Source organism: Triturus cristatus, chromosome 7 (assembly GCF_964204655.1).
Source record: "Triturus cristatus chromosome 7, aTriCri1.1, whole genome shotgun sequence".
Taxonomy (NCBI): domain Eukaryota; kingdom Metazoa; phylum Chordata; class Amphibia; order Caudata; family Salamandridae; genus Triturus; species Triturus cristatus.
In genome coordinates, this window is record NC_140590.1 from 1,192,074,074 (window position 1) to 1,192,089,777 (window position 15,704).

Here is a 15,704-nt window from a genome sequence, read left to right on the forward strand (position 1 = left end):
AAGGAGCTCATCCCATTACACAAGAATTCACAGACAAACTGACAAATCATTACACAACAAAAGCAGACGTGTTGGACTCTTATTTAAAACCAAGAAAAACCACTAGCACCTACCCTTTTCCCCCCAAACAAACTCCAAGAGCAGGCTAATCCAGCCTCTGCATTCCTTCCAACAAATATCACACAATGAATTTATGTACTTGCTCAAAGAAGCAGGCTTGCCAGCAGTCCTTCTAACCCACATCCACCACAAACCTTCAAGAAAATTCCTACAACTACCTCGGCTGCTATACCAATAGGAAGAATCATCAATAATTAATTCCGCAAACTGATAGAAAGAGCAGCATTCACCTATATTTCACAATTTATTGAAGATATTTCCATACTTCCAGACTTACGAACAGGATTCCGTCCAGGAAGAGGCACAGAATCTGCCCTTGGTGCCCTCTGGGATGACCTTAAGAACACAGTTTGGAACAGAGTTGCTGCAATACTTGTTTTGGACCTCTAAGCTGCTTTTGCCACGACACTCTAATAAAAACACTCTACAAAGCCGGAATAGAGGGAACAGTTCGACTGGATCACATCCTACTTTTAAAATAGAGCTAATGTCTTTCATAGCCCCCCTTTCTCATCCAAACCTTACTTCACAAAAGTGGGACCCATCAAGGCTCTATCATCTCACCCATGCTTTTCAATATCTACATAAAGCCATTACCGGCACTGATCAATCAATTACAACTCACATGCTACAACTATGCAGATGACACACAAAACCTCCTTAAACTGGAAAGCCAAAAAGACATTGTAAATTCCCAAAAATTCTGTAGCCTCAGAGTCACTGATAAGTGGATGATATGGAACCATCTTAAAATGTAATGCTTCCCTTCCGGAAATACTCTCACATGTGGCGATTGGAAAAATTATTATCCATTCGCCGCCTGGACTGTCAAACTGGAAACACTGACAAAAGTATCTAAGGAAGTAAGAAACCTCAAAATTACCATGAATTCCAAGGTATCAATGAATTCCTATGTCACCAAACTAGCATAATCCAGAGTCATTACTATTAAAACTCTGCAACACATCTTCCCCACCTACCTGTCAATTTCACACAAGGTCAAGGCTACTATTGCTCCTCTTCTGTATAAACTCGATTATGCCGATAGCCTCTACCACGGATCATCTTTAACAACTATTAAAAGACTACATCAGATTCAGAACTTGGCTGCCAGACTACTCCTAAGTATAAAGCCTCAAGCCCCTATCTCCCCTTTCATGAAGGCCCTACATTGGTTACTGGCTGCCAGAAGATCCACATTGAAGCTGCTTTGTATTACCCGCAAAGTGATGCATGCAACAGGACAGCTCTTCATCATGAATAAAATCACCAAATACATTCAACTAAGGAAAATCTGCTCTAGATTGGCATCTCACCTAAAAATCCCACCATGCAAGAAAAAAAACATAGGTGGCACGTCCTTCTCTTTTCAAGCAACCAGACTATAGAACTCTTTACCCCCAAACATAAGGTCCAAGGATAACACCCATATTATCTTCAGAAGACTACAAGAGTTGGCTCCCGACATAACCACCATACTCAAACATAAATATACAGCATATCTGTGTATATAAGCATTTATTGATATGTGTACCTAGGTATGTCTATTTCTTTGCATAAACCTGTATAATAATTATGTTTATAAATAGATATTTGTTCGTTCTGCTCAACAAATGTACATATTACTCATGGTTATATTATTCTGTTTAACATGTATGTATACACGTTAGTGCGTAAATATTTTTCTAACGTAACTATCTACGAGTTCACTATTAAATATAAAAAAATATATAAATTATAAAAACAAATACATTACATTAATTTAAAGCAACACTTGAAAGTCTGCGTTTATTAAATACAACTTAAATCTACATTTATTACCTTCCTTATACATATATACCTTCCATGTACTTGCGTATCTTTACATTTATTATTTTACTTCCAATTCAGCATCTCCAATGCATCACCCTATATCTCACCCTTTACCTCTCTCAATATATCCTCTACCTCCACTTTCTGACTCATCCCAAACCATATTCTACTACTATGATCCCAAAAATAACCCTTTCTAGACTCTTCCCTCATCTCCCCCTCCTGGCATCATCTCCAACCTCTTATTACTATTCAGATCTCCCAAACAAGCCTTCCTAAACCCTTCCCTCCAACTCTTTCCCACTCCACCTCCCGTTTATTCACCCCAAACTTCCTCCTACTTTGAACCACTCTTTCCGCTTCTTTCCCTCCACTATACTTTTCAATCCAACTAACAGACTCACATGTCCACCGCTCAAATTATTTTTCATATTTCCCTATACTAATTCACCACTAATCCTGTTTGGGTTCCGGAGTAGCGTGCTTCCTGCCGGAAAGTGCTTCAATGCCTCGTCTGCAGTAATAAGCGCTATATAAATGCAACTACAGTTACAAAATCACAAATGTAAATCCAATTATTGATTTCTCATTTGATTTTATTCCAGTCTCTTTACTGTAAACGATACCAAAAAGGGCATTCATCAGAACCACATTATTCCACAATAATTTAAGCAATATTAAGAAAACTATATCCAAAAAACATGTATCCAAATTATTTCAAAGTGTTTTCACTCATAGCTACAATTGGTTATTGTCAATACAAAATGTTTAAAATCTTAGTTACAATTGGTTATTTTCAATACACAGTGTTTTCCGCCAACACATGTTTCGCAGAGGTACAGGCCGCTTCTTCAGGGTAACGAAAAACAGAAAGATCTATCTACATACAGGATATAACACGTGTTCACAATTGAAAAAAGTGACAGAATATCCATATTGTGTGACAAAAAAACCCATATATATATATATATATATATACTGTTGATATCCTGGAATTGATATCATTGAAACTTATCTAAAGCGTTCTGCACCAAGTTTCAAATACACACAATCAACTAATAGTATTCAGGTAATGTATATTTTGCATTGGACCTTCGATAGCCATTCCAAGATGATCCTGGACGAGTAGATGAGTACATACATGGGTGAGAGTATGGAGTCAAAAACAGTAACAGACCAAATCACGTTTTCAGGCTCGTCTCCCGTGCACCTGATGAAGCATTTGCAATGAAATAGGTCTCGCATTGTTACTCGTATGGACTTTAAGCCAGCCCTCCTCCTCCACTGGTCTGTTGACACGCGCCCGCCAGCACCCAACATCCCCCTCCCCCACAACACCCCCTGATGTGGTGTTTAGACACATATATTGATTGCCTTTTGGCAGCGAAGAGAACGTGAGAAAAACAGGAGGTTTTGCCCAGGATAATTCCCTTTAGGTGGGAACGCAGAGATTGGAACTAGAGTGTTCTGGGTCCACAGCTTAAGTCAGCATTCCGTTCAGATCCACAAGCGGGGTAGAAGTACTTTAATGATCGGGGTTGGTCCTCCGTGCAATAGAGTTTTTAGGAACGCACCAAGGGTAGATGCAACATTTTGAAAGTGGGACATTTTGAGAGAAAAAAAGCATTTGTAATGCGATAGGTCTCGCATTTATGCAAGTTTAAGCTATTGGCATTGTAAATGACAATGCCTTTTATTTATGTTTTTTTTTTTAAAAAAGGCATTGTTATTTGCAATGTCAATAGCTCAAACTGGAGTGCAAGACCTATTGCATTTCCAATGCTTGTTTGATTTGGAACTCTATGTCATGGAAAAACACTGTGTACATGATCATTCCCAAAAAAAAAACGGCTAATAACAGCATTTTGCATTATAGATAAGGGCATCCAGAGACCCCCCCCAAAAAAATATGCCATTTATGGAACTAATCAGGCATAGGAGTAAATCTTTGAATCTGGATGAATAAAGAGCTGAAGATGTTAAGACCTTAAAAAAACTGGCAGAAAGCAGTTACCCTCCAAACACCCCGAGACAATCTGTTAGGAAAATTCAAAGTAATTTGTGAGAGGAGATACTTAAAAGTTCTGACAAGCTAACATGGGTGGGCAATCTGAACCATATAAGGTTTGTCACAAACAGTTATGCAGCAAATGGTGCGAATTACAACCTGCTGAGAAAGCATTTTGATAATTTGAAAATAGATGAGTATTTGAATACACTTATCAGTCCACATACCATGATCCCTTTTAGGAAAGCAGAAATACTTAAAAATATTTTGAGCCCTAGTGACTCACATAGATTTGTGCCTAAAACAGGTTACTATGATGAGGACAAAACCAGACGGATGCCATCGTCGAGGCGGTGTCTGATATAAATTGTTCATGGACAAAAAAAAAAAAAGAATGAGAATTCTGAGTAAAAGATTTAGTATTAGAGCGTTCATCAATTGTAACACAAGTTTTAGTGTATATCTGATCAACTGTGTCTGAAAAATAAAATGTGGGTTCAACTATCCGACTATTATATGGACAGTTGATTTTGGTCTCAATATAGAGAGATACTTTTATACCACACTTTAGACTAGTGTAAGGAAAATTATTTAATTTAACTGTCTTCAATGGTTTGTTTTCTTTTCTTCCCTCTCAGATATTTTTTCTCTCTATACTGAACATGTATTAGAAGTTTCTTCATTTGTTGAGATTTTAATGGTTCAAACAATGCGGTTTAAGAAACAGGGCTCAGTGTCCAATTTTGAAATGTATGACATATCTATATGGTCTCTTCAATTAATTGTGGGTATGTAAGACTCACTAACCTGATATGAATACCATGCTTGTGGGGCAGTCTTCTATTCCGGTTTTCTTATTTGTGGCTTATAAATTCATATTTAGACGATTAATTAGAATTATTATGATAAGTGGGCTGACCAGATCCAGAATGCACCACATGTGTGTGTAATTGTATTAGGGGTATAAACTGTCACCAAGGATCAGTGTACTGGCTATTAAATATTTTTAGTAAGTTTTGATCAATACTTAATTTAGGATTCTCTTCTTATTTTGAACAAATGTTGCATTCAGGTGAACCCTGGACAGGGAAACTTAATTATTAACATAGGATTGTGCTTGATTAAACGAGGATGGGATTAGTTAAAGGATGAGGACGCATGGAAGTTAAATCGATAAGGAAAACGCTACTTACCAGTATGCATCTGTTCTTGGCATGTAGAGCTACAGATTCACACACTGTGCATAGATCGCCATCTGGTGTTGGACCTGGATGTTTGCACTGGTTGTTGTATTGGAATAAGTCTTTGGAAGTCAAAAGATAGGGGACTCCTCCTTTGGACAATAGTGCGCATGGGCATCGACTCCATCTTCAGATTATTTTTTCGCCAAGAAGGGAAATGATGGAGTTTTGTGAGAAACAGAAATATATGTCTATGTATGTTGTATCTAATTAAGATACTACTGGAACAGATAAAGGTAGCCGGGGAGGTGGGTGGACATGTGTGAATCTGCAGCTCTAAATGCCAAGAACAGATGCATACTGCTAAGTAGTATTTTCTGTTCGAGGCATATGAGCTGCAGATCACACACAGTGCATAGAATGCATAGCAGTACTCCTCCTTAGCGCCGACCACCAGTATCTGTTGCAGTAGTTTGAAAAAGCGTTTTGAGTACAACCTGGCCCACAATAGCTTGCTGTTTTGCCGGCATATCTACACAATAGTGTTTTGTGAATGTGTGCGGTGTAGACCATGCAGCTGCTTTGCAGATGTCATCTAAGGCAATGTTCCGTAAAAATGCCATTGAAGCCCCTATCTTGCGGGTAGAGTGGGCTTTAGGGGGGAATAGATAGTGTACGTTTTGCTTTGGGATAGCAAATTTGTATACATTTGACAATCCACCTTGCAATTCCAGACTTTGATATAGGATTGCCTTTGTGTGGTGGTGAGAAGGATACGAAAAGTTGTTTTGTTTTACGAAAAGGTTTTGTTCTGTCAATATAATAAAGGAGTGCTCTTTTTATGTCTAGAGTATGAAGAGCCCTTTCTGCTACTGTTTGTGGTTGCAAGAAGAATACTGGCAACTCAGATTGGTTGAGATGGAAGGGAGAGATAACTTTAGGATTTGTCCTGAGAATCACTTTGTTATGATGGAGTTGTAAAAACGGTTCTTGAATAGTTAGTGCCTGTAATTCACTGACTCTAAGAGATGTATTGGCCACAAGAAAAGCGACTTTACATGTCAGAAATTGGAGCACGCATTTATGTAGAGGTTCGAATGGAGGCCCCATTAATCTTGTGAGGACGATGTTTAGATTCCACACTAGTGAGGGTGGTACTCTGTGAGGATTTATTCTTTTAAGGCCTTCCATACATGCTTTAATGGCAGGTACCTTGAACAATGACAGAGGCTGTTTATTTTGTAGGTAAGCTGCGATGGCAGCGAGACGTAATCTAATTGAGGTGTATGCTAGATTACATCTTTGAATATGCAGCATGTAACATATGTGTTGAGTGGAGGCATCTAGAGGATTCACATTGTTGTTGTTACAGTATATAACAAATCTTTTCCACTTGGCTGCATAGCAGGCACTAGTGGTGGGGCACCTAGCTTCTTTGATAACATTCAAACAATCAGGTGGAAGATTGAGGTAACCAAATTCTAGGACTTCAGGAGCCAGATCACCAGGTTGAGCTGTGCCGGATCTGGATGTCTGATCTCTCCATGATTCTGTCTTAAGAGCTGTGGGAAGAGGTGCAGGTTTTGGTGTGGGACTACTGATAGCTCCAGCTACGTTGTGTACCATGGTTGTCTCGCCCATGTTGGAGCAACTAGGATGAGTGTTCGTGACTGTTGTTGCAGCTTGCGTACCACTAATGGAATGAGTGGGAGAGGCGGAAAAGCATATGCAAATCTGCCTGACCAATTCATCCATATCGCATTGCCTTTGTACAATCGGTGTGGTTATCTGGCAGCGAAGCTTGGCCTTTTTTTGTTGTAATGTGTGGCGAAGAGATCTATTTCTGGTTGCCCTCACATTTGGAAAAATGGTTGAAGAACTTGTGAATGAAGTTCCCACTCGGGAACCTGCTGTGTCTGACGACTTAACAGATCTGCCATGTGATTCTGAATTTCTGGAAGATGTTGGGCTAAAAGGAATATGTTCTGAGGAATAGCCCACCTCCATATGCTCTGTGCTAGTTGAGGGAGCTGCAGAGAGTGAGTCCCCCCCTGTTTCTGTAAATAGTACATTGCTGTCATATTGTCCGTGCGGACTAAGACCGCTTTGCCTGATATCAGTTTCTGGAATGATTTTAATGCCAGAAAGATTGCTAGTAACTCCAAATGGTTGATGTGGAGTAACTTTTGCTGAGGTGTCCATGTGTCTTGTATGGTGTGATGAAGTAGATGAGCTCCCCAGCCGGTGAGCGATGCGTCTGCTGTTAGCCCAATCTATGGAACTAGCTCTAGGAACGGTCGCCCTTTGGAAAGGAGAGCGATGTGTGCAGCCGTCCACCAACACCAGATCTGTTAGCTGACCTTGAGCCAGGTGTCACTGACATGCCAAGCTTTCTTGTAAGGGGCACATCTGGAGTCTTGCATGAGGTACTATGAATATGCAAGAGGACATCATCCCTATTAGTTGCATGAACACTCGTGCTGGAAGTGAGTGTTGCAGCTGGAATTTTGTTATAAGGGCTTGCATGCTTGCTATCCTGGCTGAACTGGGATATGCAAGGCTTTTTGAGGTGTCTATTGTAGCACCTAGGTATTGTTGGATGTGGGATGGTTGGAGGTGAGACTTTGTGAGGTTTATGGTAAACCCTAAGTCGTGAAGTAGTTGGATTGTGGTGTGTGTGTGATTTACACGCTGGTTATGCAACTTGGCTTTTATGGGCCAGTCAGCCAAATATGGGAAGACGTGAATTTGTTGTCTTCTTAAGTGGACTGCTACCACTGTCAGACATTTTGTGAAGACCCTGGTTGCTGTAGTGACTCCGAATGGGAGAACCTTGAAGTGGCAATGTGGACCGTCCACTACAAACAGAAGATATTTCCTGTGAGCGGGGTGAATGGGAATGTGGAAGTAGGCGTCCTTGAGATCTAAGGTAGCAAGGAAATCTCCTTGCTTGAGTAGAGGAAGGACCTGTTGAAGAGTGACCATATGAAAATGGTCTGATTGTATGTAGAGGTGTAATGGTCTGAGGTCTAAGATGGGTCTGAGGGTCCCGTCCTTCTTTGGAATGAGAAAATACAGGGAGTAAACCCCTGTGTTTTGGTGATGCAGGGTAACTGGTTCTATTGCATGTTTTTGTAGGAGGGAAAGCACCTCTTGTTTTAAAAGCGTTAAGTTCTCTGTTGACATAGGATGCTGTTTGGGTGGTATGTTTGGGGGAGTTGAAGTGAGTTCCAGACAATAACCGGATTGGATGAATTGACTCACCCACCTGTCCGTGGTAATGGTTTTCCAGACAGGTAGGAACTATAGTAATCTTCCCCTGACCGGAGTGGAGTGGTCTGGGGGAGTGGAGGAAAGTCATTGTTTGGGGGTGGAGGCAGTACGAGGATTGGTAGTTTTGCCTCTACCCTTGTTGTTACTGCCCCTGTAGCCTCTTCTGTATTAGCCTCTGGTAGATGAGGTCTGGGTGGGACTTTTGTAGGAAGTGCAGGGGTTATCAGTGGTAAAACCTCTAGAGGTGCCCCTATAAGAGGAGCAACAAAAGGAACGTCTGGGAGTTTGCAATTGCACAGCTCCCATTGATTTGGCAGTGTCAGTATCTTTTTTAGTCTTTTCCAGAGATGAATTTAGACTGGGGCCAAATAAGTGTTCTTGGTCAAACGGTTGGTTTAATATGGTAATTTGAACCTCTGGTTTGAAGCCGGAAATGCGTAACCACGCATGTCTGCGTAAAAGGACACTAGTATTAATAGCTCGGGATGCCATGTCTGCAGCATCTAGAGCACAACGAATGGAGGTATTAGCTACGAGTTTGCCTTCCTGGAGGAGATCATTGGCTCTTGTTTTATATTGATCTGGAAGGTGTTGTAGTAGGGTTTCTAGCGCGTCGTAGTGTGCCCTATCATACCTAGCCAGCAAAGCCTGTGTGTTGGCAATTCTCCAAATGTTGGCTGCTTGGGACGCTGTTCTTTTACCAGATGCGTCCAGCAGTTTTGACTCCTTATCGGGAGGTGGAGCATCGCCTGTGGTTTAGGAGTTAGCCCTTTTCCTAGCATTGGAGACTACTAAGGAATTCAAAGGTATCTGTACTCTGATATACACAGGATCAGCTGGGGCAGACTTGTACTTCTTTTCTACCCTAGGGTTAATGGCTCTGGCTCTTACAGGATCCTTAAACACTTCAGGAGCGTGTTTGATCACCCCTTTTAACATTGGGAGAACGGCAGTGGACCTTTGAGATGGTTCAAGAGTGTCTATAAGGAAATCTTCCTCTGCAGGGTCTGTGTGCAAGTTTACACCGTGGTATTGTGCTGCTCTGTGTATGAGCTGAATGAATCCTATAGTATCCTCTGGGGGGGTGGTCTGGATGGGTAGACATCATCTTGTGGTGTGTCAGGAACATCTGGTGTGCCATAATCGTCCCATGGGTCATTTGGGGTATTAGGAGGACTAGGTTCTCCTAAAGGTTGATCATCCCCGTCCTCCCCAGAGGTGTCTTCATCATCCTGAGCTGGAGGAGATGGTGAGGGTACTGGTGATGGGATAGGAGAGGTGTGGGGTGGAGGAGGAGGTGGAGAAGGAATCTTTAAAGGAGAAGTGGCAATGTCTCTCTTCTTTACAGGGCGTGGAGCTGGTACAGGTTTGTCCATTTTCCTTTTCCTGGAAGGACCAATTATAAGTTGACCTGTCTTTGGGTTTATTTCAAGGGTTTATTGGGTTGGATCAGGCCAAAAAAGCTCCTCCTGTGAAGCGGGTTGTTACGGTGCCGATTTTTTCGGGTCCGATTGCTTCTGTGGCACCAGTTTTGGAGTGGTTTTATTCTCCTTGGGTTTGGAATCGGGAAATTTTCCTGTGTTCCGTTGGGATCGTTGGAACCGGTTGTTTGCTTGGTTCCGATGATTTGTTCGGAGCCGAGACATCGGTACCAGTGGGTTTCGGTGCTGAATGCGCCGATGTGGAACCAGGCATCGGTGCGGGCGAAGATAGTGTTTTTTTTCATTGGTGCCGGGGATGGGGTTTTGGCAACAACGGCAGGCTGACTCGATCCCGAGTGGCCTGAAGGCTTTTGTATCAACTTCTTTGCCGAGCCCGAAGGCGGGGCGTGGGAAGTTTTGTCCCGGTGCGCACCTAGGCCTGAAGGTGAAGGTGTGACCGAAGCCTTTTTGGGAATGGGTGGAGGGAGGGGGTCGACGTCAGTACTTACGACCCGCTGCCCTGGAGTGATGTCTTCGATGTCGTCTGCTTCGGGGGCGCTAATGATGCCCTCTTCGATCTGCTACCGCTCCGGTACGTAGATCCCTTCTTGGAAGATATCGTCCGGTATTGATGTTGATGATCGAGCCATGCTTCTTCAAGCTCGACGATCCCGAATTGTTTACTTGGAGCGGAAAGAGGCAAAAGCTGGACAGTCTTTGGCCTCGTGCTCGGGCGAAAGGCAGAGGTTACACACCTCGTGAAGATCGGCGTGTGGAAACTTGGATCCACATTGAGGACACTTTTTGAAAGAAGTCCTTTCCATGAGCCAAAGGCCTAATGGCGCAGCTAGGCCCGAAGGCCTGCGTTGACGACCGGAAGCGAAGAATTCAAGTTTGGAGAGATGCACGTCGAATGGGAAACACGATCGAAACAATACCGAAGAAAGGGTGAAGAATTGCGCGTCGAAAGGTAGAACGGTAACACCGAACTGGAGCGTGATGAACACATCCGAGCCGGATGGTGGAAAAAAAACCTATCTGAAGATGGAGTCGATTGTCCAAAGGAGGAGTCACCTATCTCGTGACTTCCAAAGACTTATTCCAATACAACAACAAGTGCAATCATCCGGGCCCAACACCAGATGGCGATCTATGCACAGTGTGTGATCTGCAGCTCATTTGCTTTGAACATATGGGTTTGACTCCTGAATGTGAATAATAGTATATATGAATTGCCCCATTCAGAAATGAGAGGATTTGAGTTTTGGTATTTTGTAGGGATCAAAATTGGAATATGAATTTGTTGTTGGATTTTGATTATCGTGATGGTTAGTGGACTGACCAGAGCTAGACACAAGTGCATGAAAAATTGTATGTTCGAATTTACAATAAGAAATTATTGCGGGGGCTAACATTTTATGTTTGAACGTTCAGTTTACATTTGGTATTAATTCAGTACAAGGCAAGTGTTTAACAAATTAGTGGACTAGTTTGATCAATTTTGTTTTTTGGAAACAGCTAAAAACATTTGAAACCGGTCACACCAGGATTTGATTGGTCGGTTTGATATGCAAGTAGGATCAGTACTTAAAGAGAGAAGTATGGCATTCGATACGGCTACAGGGAAGCGCTAACGCGGTAGATAATGAATGGTATGTACTAACACCAGAGCGAGACAGTTAGTTGCCTTGCAATAACAGTTTAGCCAGAATGTATTTTAACGGATAGGGGTTTTGTTTAATTATAGACTACAGAAAAACCTAAATTAGGAGTACATGAGGAAGAAATAACAGTTTAAGTAGGTCTTTTCAAATTCTTTTTAACAGATATTGAGTTTGGTTAGGAGGGATGAGTTTACCCTTGGCAGAATTTAGGAATTTGTGTGACCGTGTTTGCAACATGATTGAAGGATGATAAGGGAGCACTAAGTGTGTTGTGACCCATTATGGGGTTAACGTATGTATTAATAGCAGAAGTGGTTAACTAATTGCAACAAGGGCTGAAATGGGCTGTTAGATTCAATCAATTAATCAAACAGCATTTTTACAGCGCAGCACTATCACCCATAGGGGTATCTGGGTGCTGAGGGTGCCATTCCTCTGTTGAAAAGCCAAGTCTTAAGTTTCTTTCTGAAGTCCGCCAGGGAGGGTGCTGTTCGGAGGTGGAGTAGCTGGGCATTCCAGGTCTTGGCAGCAATGTAGCAGCAGACCCTGCTCCACTTGGATGAATCCCGGCGGTGAGCGCATGGGTTAGTGAGGAAGAGTGCAGGTTTCTTTTTGGGTATATGGAGGTTTAGTTCATGTAGAATGGTCCTTGATCGTGTAGAGCTTTGTAGGCGTGCAGGAGGATCTTGAACTGGCATTTCTTCTGGCTGGGGAGCCAGTGGAGGTTTCTGAGGTGGTGGGTGATGTGGGTCCATTTGGGAAGGTCAAGGATGAATCTGTCTGCAGTATTCTGTATGGTCTGGAGTCTTCTGAGGAGCCGGGTTGAGATGCCAGCGTAGAATGCATTGCCATAGTCGAGGCGACTGGTGACGAAGGCCTGAGTGATGGTCTTTCTGATGTTGACTGGGATCCATCTGAAGATTCTGTAGAGCATGCAGTTGGTGTTGAAGCAGGAGGTGGCAAGTGCATTTGCTTGTTGTTTCATAGTCAGTTTGCTGCTGAGGATGATACCTAGGTTGTGTGTATGGTCTGTTGGTGCGGAGGTTGGTCTGAGTTCTGCTGGCCAAAAGCTGTGGTCCCAAACAGAGGTGTTCGTTCCAAAGATCAGTACTTACATCTTGTCCAAGTTGAGCTTGAGGCAGCTGTCTCATCTAGTTGGCTGCATTGCTCATGGCACCACATAAATTGGTTTTAGCACTGGAGGGGGCCTCGGTGAGCGAGAGGATTAGCAGAGTGTTATCTGCGTAGGAGATTATGTTGAGGCCGTGGAATCTGACGAAGTCGGCTGTGGGTGGCACGGAATCCGGATTGTGAGGCATCGAGTAGGTGGTTTTGTTCCAGGTATTTGGTGAGCTGTTGGTTGATGGCTTTCTCCAGTACTTTGGCCGGGTAGGGGCACAAAGATCAATCATTTTTTACATCGATTGGGTTTGCGGAGGGTTTCTTTAGGAGGAACCTAGCCTCTGCATGTTTCCATACATCCAGGAAGGTTGCTGTGGAGATGGCGGTGTTGATGATGCTGATGAGTTCCATGCAGACTGGGTCAGTTCAGAGGTTGAATAGACAGTGGGGCCAGGGGTCGGTGGACGCCCCAGAGTTTATGAAGACATGATGGCCGTGGTGGCCTGAGTGGTGAGTAAAGACCAGGTGGGGATAATTTGGCTGTGTGAGCTGGATGGTTGAGGTTAAGAGACATAGGTTGGGGTGGAAATTGTTGTAGATGGTGTCAATCTTGCTTTTGAACTAATCTAAGAGGGTGCCGCAGAGTTCATGGGAGGGGTTGATGGTGTACTCCGTGGCTGTTCCGTTGCATAATTCCTTGACCATTCTGAAGAGTTTCTTTGTATTGTTGGCCAAAGTGTCGATGTTCGCTGTGATGACTGCTTTCTTGGCTTCTTTGATGCACAGGTGGTAGTTGCTGAGGGCTGCTTTGTGAGCAGCTCTGTCAGATGGGTTCCTTGTTGTGCGCCATTGTTTCTCAAGCCGAAAGCAGTTGCATTTGGTGGTTCTGAGCTCTGGGTGTACCAGCTGGCTTGTTTTGAGATGATGGTTTTTGCTGATTTCAAGGGAGCAACTTTGTCTGCGCATTTGTTGATCCATGCAGAGAAATTCTGGAGGGCCTGGTCAAAGTCTGATGAAGCTTCGTGTTTGGTGGTAGATTAATTTCAAATCAGCTTTGGGCCTTGTCGCTTATTTTTAATTTTTTTTTTTTTAACTCTTTATTTTGAGATTATACAGCAAAATACAAAGAACAGTACACTTTGTTGAGGCGGAGACACAAAAATAGCAACATACACTGGGTATCATACGTTTGAGTCAATCGCTTGGTCATAGCAGTCCTCCCCTCCGATAGGGCCCCTCTGATCGACATTGTTGTCTAATAAGAACACCTGTCCTCCCTCCAAGTCCAACACATAATTCCAATCATCATCCCTCAGCAGCAACAGGGGTCGATCTCTGGTCCTCATGTGCAGCGAGGTACCGCGTCAGGGGCCCCCAAATGTCAAGGGGCCGGGACATAGGTGGCAACAATTCAGCATATAGAAGTACATTCTCCTGACAGGTAAGCATATCCCGCAACCATTCCTTAAACTTAGGACTTCTCCCCCGCCCCCATCGACACGCCACACGACGCTTGGCAAGCAGCAGCGCGCAAGTGACAAAGCGACGATCTGACTTAGGTATATCCCGGGTATATCCCAGTAAAGCCTGCAGAGGAGAGGGACGCAGCGGGGACCCCAGCATCTCGCCCAAGGCGTCGTAGACCCGATTCCAGTAGTTGTCTATGCTCGGGCAGGTCCAGGCCAAGTGTAAGAAATCTGACCCAGGGGAGCGGCACCTATCGCATCGGTCATCATCACGGAGATGAAACCTATGCATCTGAACTGGGGTGCAGTAAAGGCGATGCAAGAATTTATAATGGATAACGCGGAACCTACTACTCGAGGAGATCATCTCGGTTTGCAAACAACAGTACTCCCACTGTTCATCCGTGAAAACAGTGCCAATCTCAGCCTCCCAGCCGGCACGGGACCTCAGAATCTCCCCCCCCGACACGATTATAGAGGCGCCGGTAAAGCGAGGAGACCATGTGCGATGGGGAAGAAGAGTCAAGAAGATAATGGAAGGTTCCAGAACCGTAGGCTCTGCCGGCAGTATTTTCTGTAGTCCACTGCGAAGTCGAATAAACGCAAAGACCTCCAGAGGGGTAGGGACCACGGTTCCGAAAAGGAGCGGGAGGTCGCGAAACCTATCCTCGTGGAATAATTCACCCCAGCACGTGATCCCCGTTTTAAGTTTGATTCTCTGGAACAGGCCTTCTTCTAAAAGCGGAAGAGCCGGATGATACACCAGGGGCATCAGTGGGGAATAAAGGAGCGGCGCGCCCATATGTCCAGCCTGTACACTCCAAGCATGCGCCTTGGCATGTTTTGGATTGCGATCGGCACGAGACGATGGAACCCCCGCAAGGACCGCCCCCTCAAGCGGGATCGGATCCGCCAGCCAGTGCTCAGCCGCTATCTGCGGCATGAACGGGGAGGGACGAAACCAATAATATGCGTAGTGTGCCTGAGCGCAGTTGTAATAGAGTTCGAAATCGGGAATATCAAGGCCTCCTTGTATATACGGGCGCGTGAGCACTGACCACTTAAGCCGCGGTCGTTTCCCTCCCCACAACCAGGCGGATAAGTTCCGATCGCAATGCCCGGAAAAAATATCCACCCGGATGAAACGGTACGTTGAGGAATAGGTAGAGAAGTTTGGGAAGTATGACCATCTTTATAAGTGAGACCCGGCCAGCCATAGTCAGCGGTAATGTCAGCCACCGGACCACGCTCGAGCGTATACCCTCCAGAGCCTTACCGTAATTCATGCGCATCACCTCCCGTCGGTCCCTGGAAACCCACACCCCCAAGTACTTCACGTCTGTGTCGCGCCACTCCAGTGGAAAATCGAGCGGGAATCTGTCGACCCCCTCAGTTAGAGGGAAGACCGCCGATTTGCCCCAATTGATGTGTATCCCCGAATACAGCGAGAATCTAACAAACTCCCTAAGTATAGGGTTTAAATGATCCCGGGGGTGCTTGATGTAAAGCGTGAGGTCGTCCGCGTAGAGCGACAACAAAATTTGCCTCTGTTGACATCGCAGGCTTATTTTTAATTTCCGATTATTAACATTGAGTTTCTAATCAAGGCAACATGATGGGGTTTTTGTCCATTTATC

General features: G+C 44.1%; 1 protein-coding gene across 3 annotated transcripts in view; it reads right to left on the minus strand.

Moving 5' to 3' along the window:
• TEP1 (telomerase associated protein 1) overlaps positions 1 to 15,704 on the minus strand; it is a 1,383,286-nt gene that overhangs the window by 1,070,305 nt on the left and 297,277 nt on the right. The gene's annotated exons all lie outside the window — the stretch shown is intronic.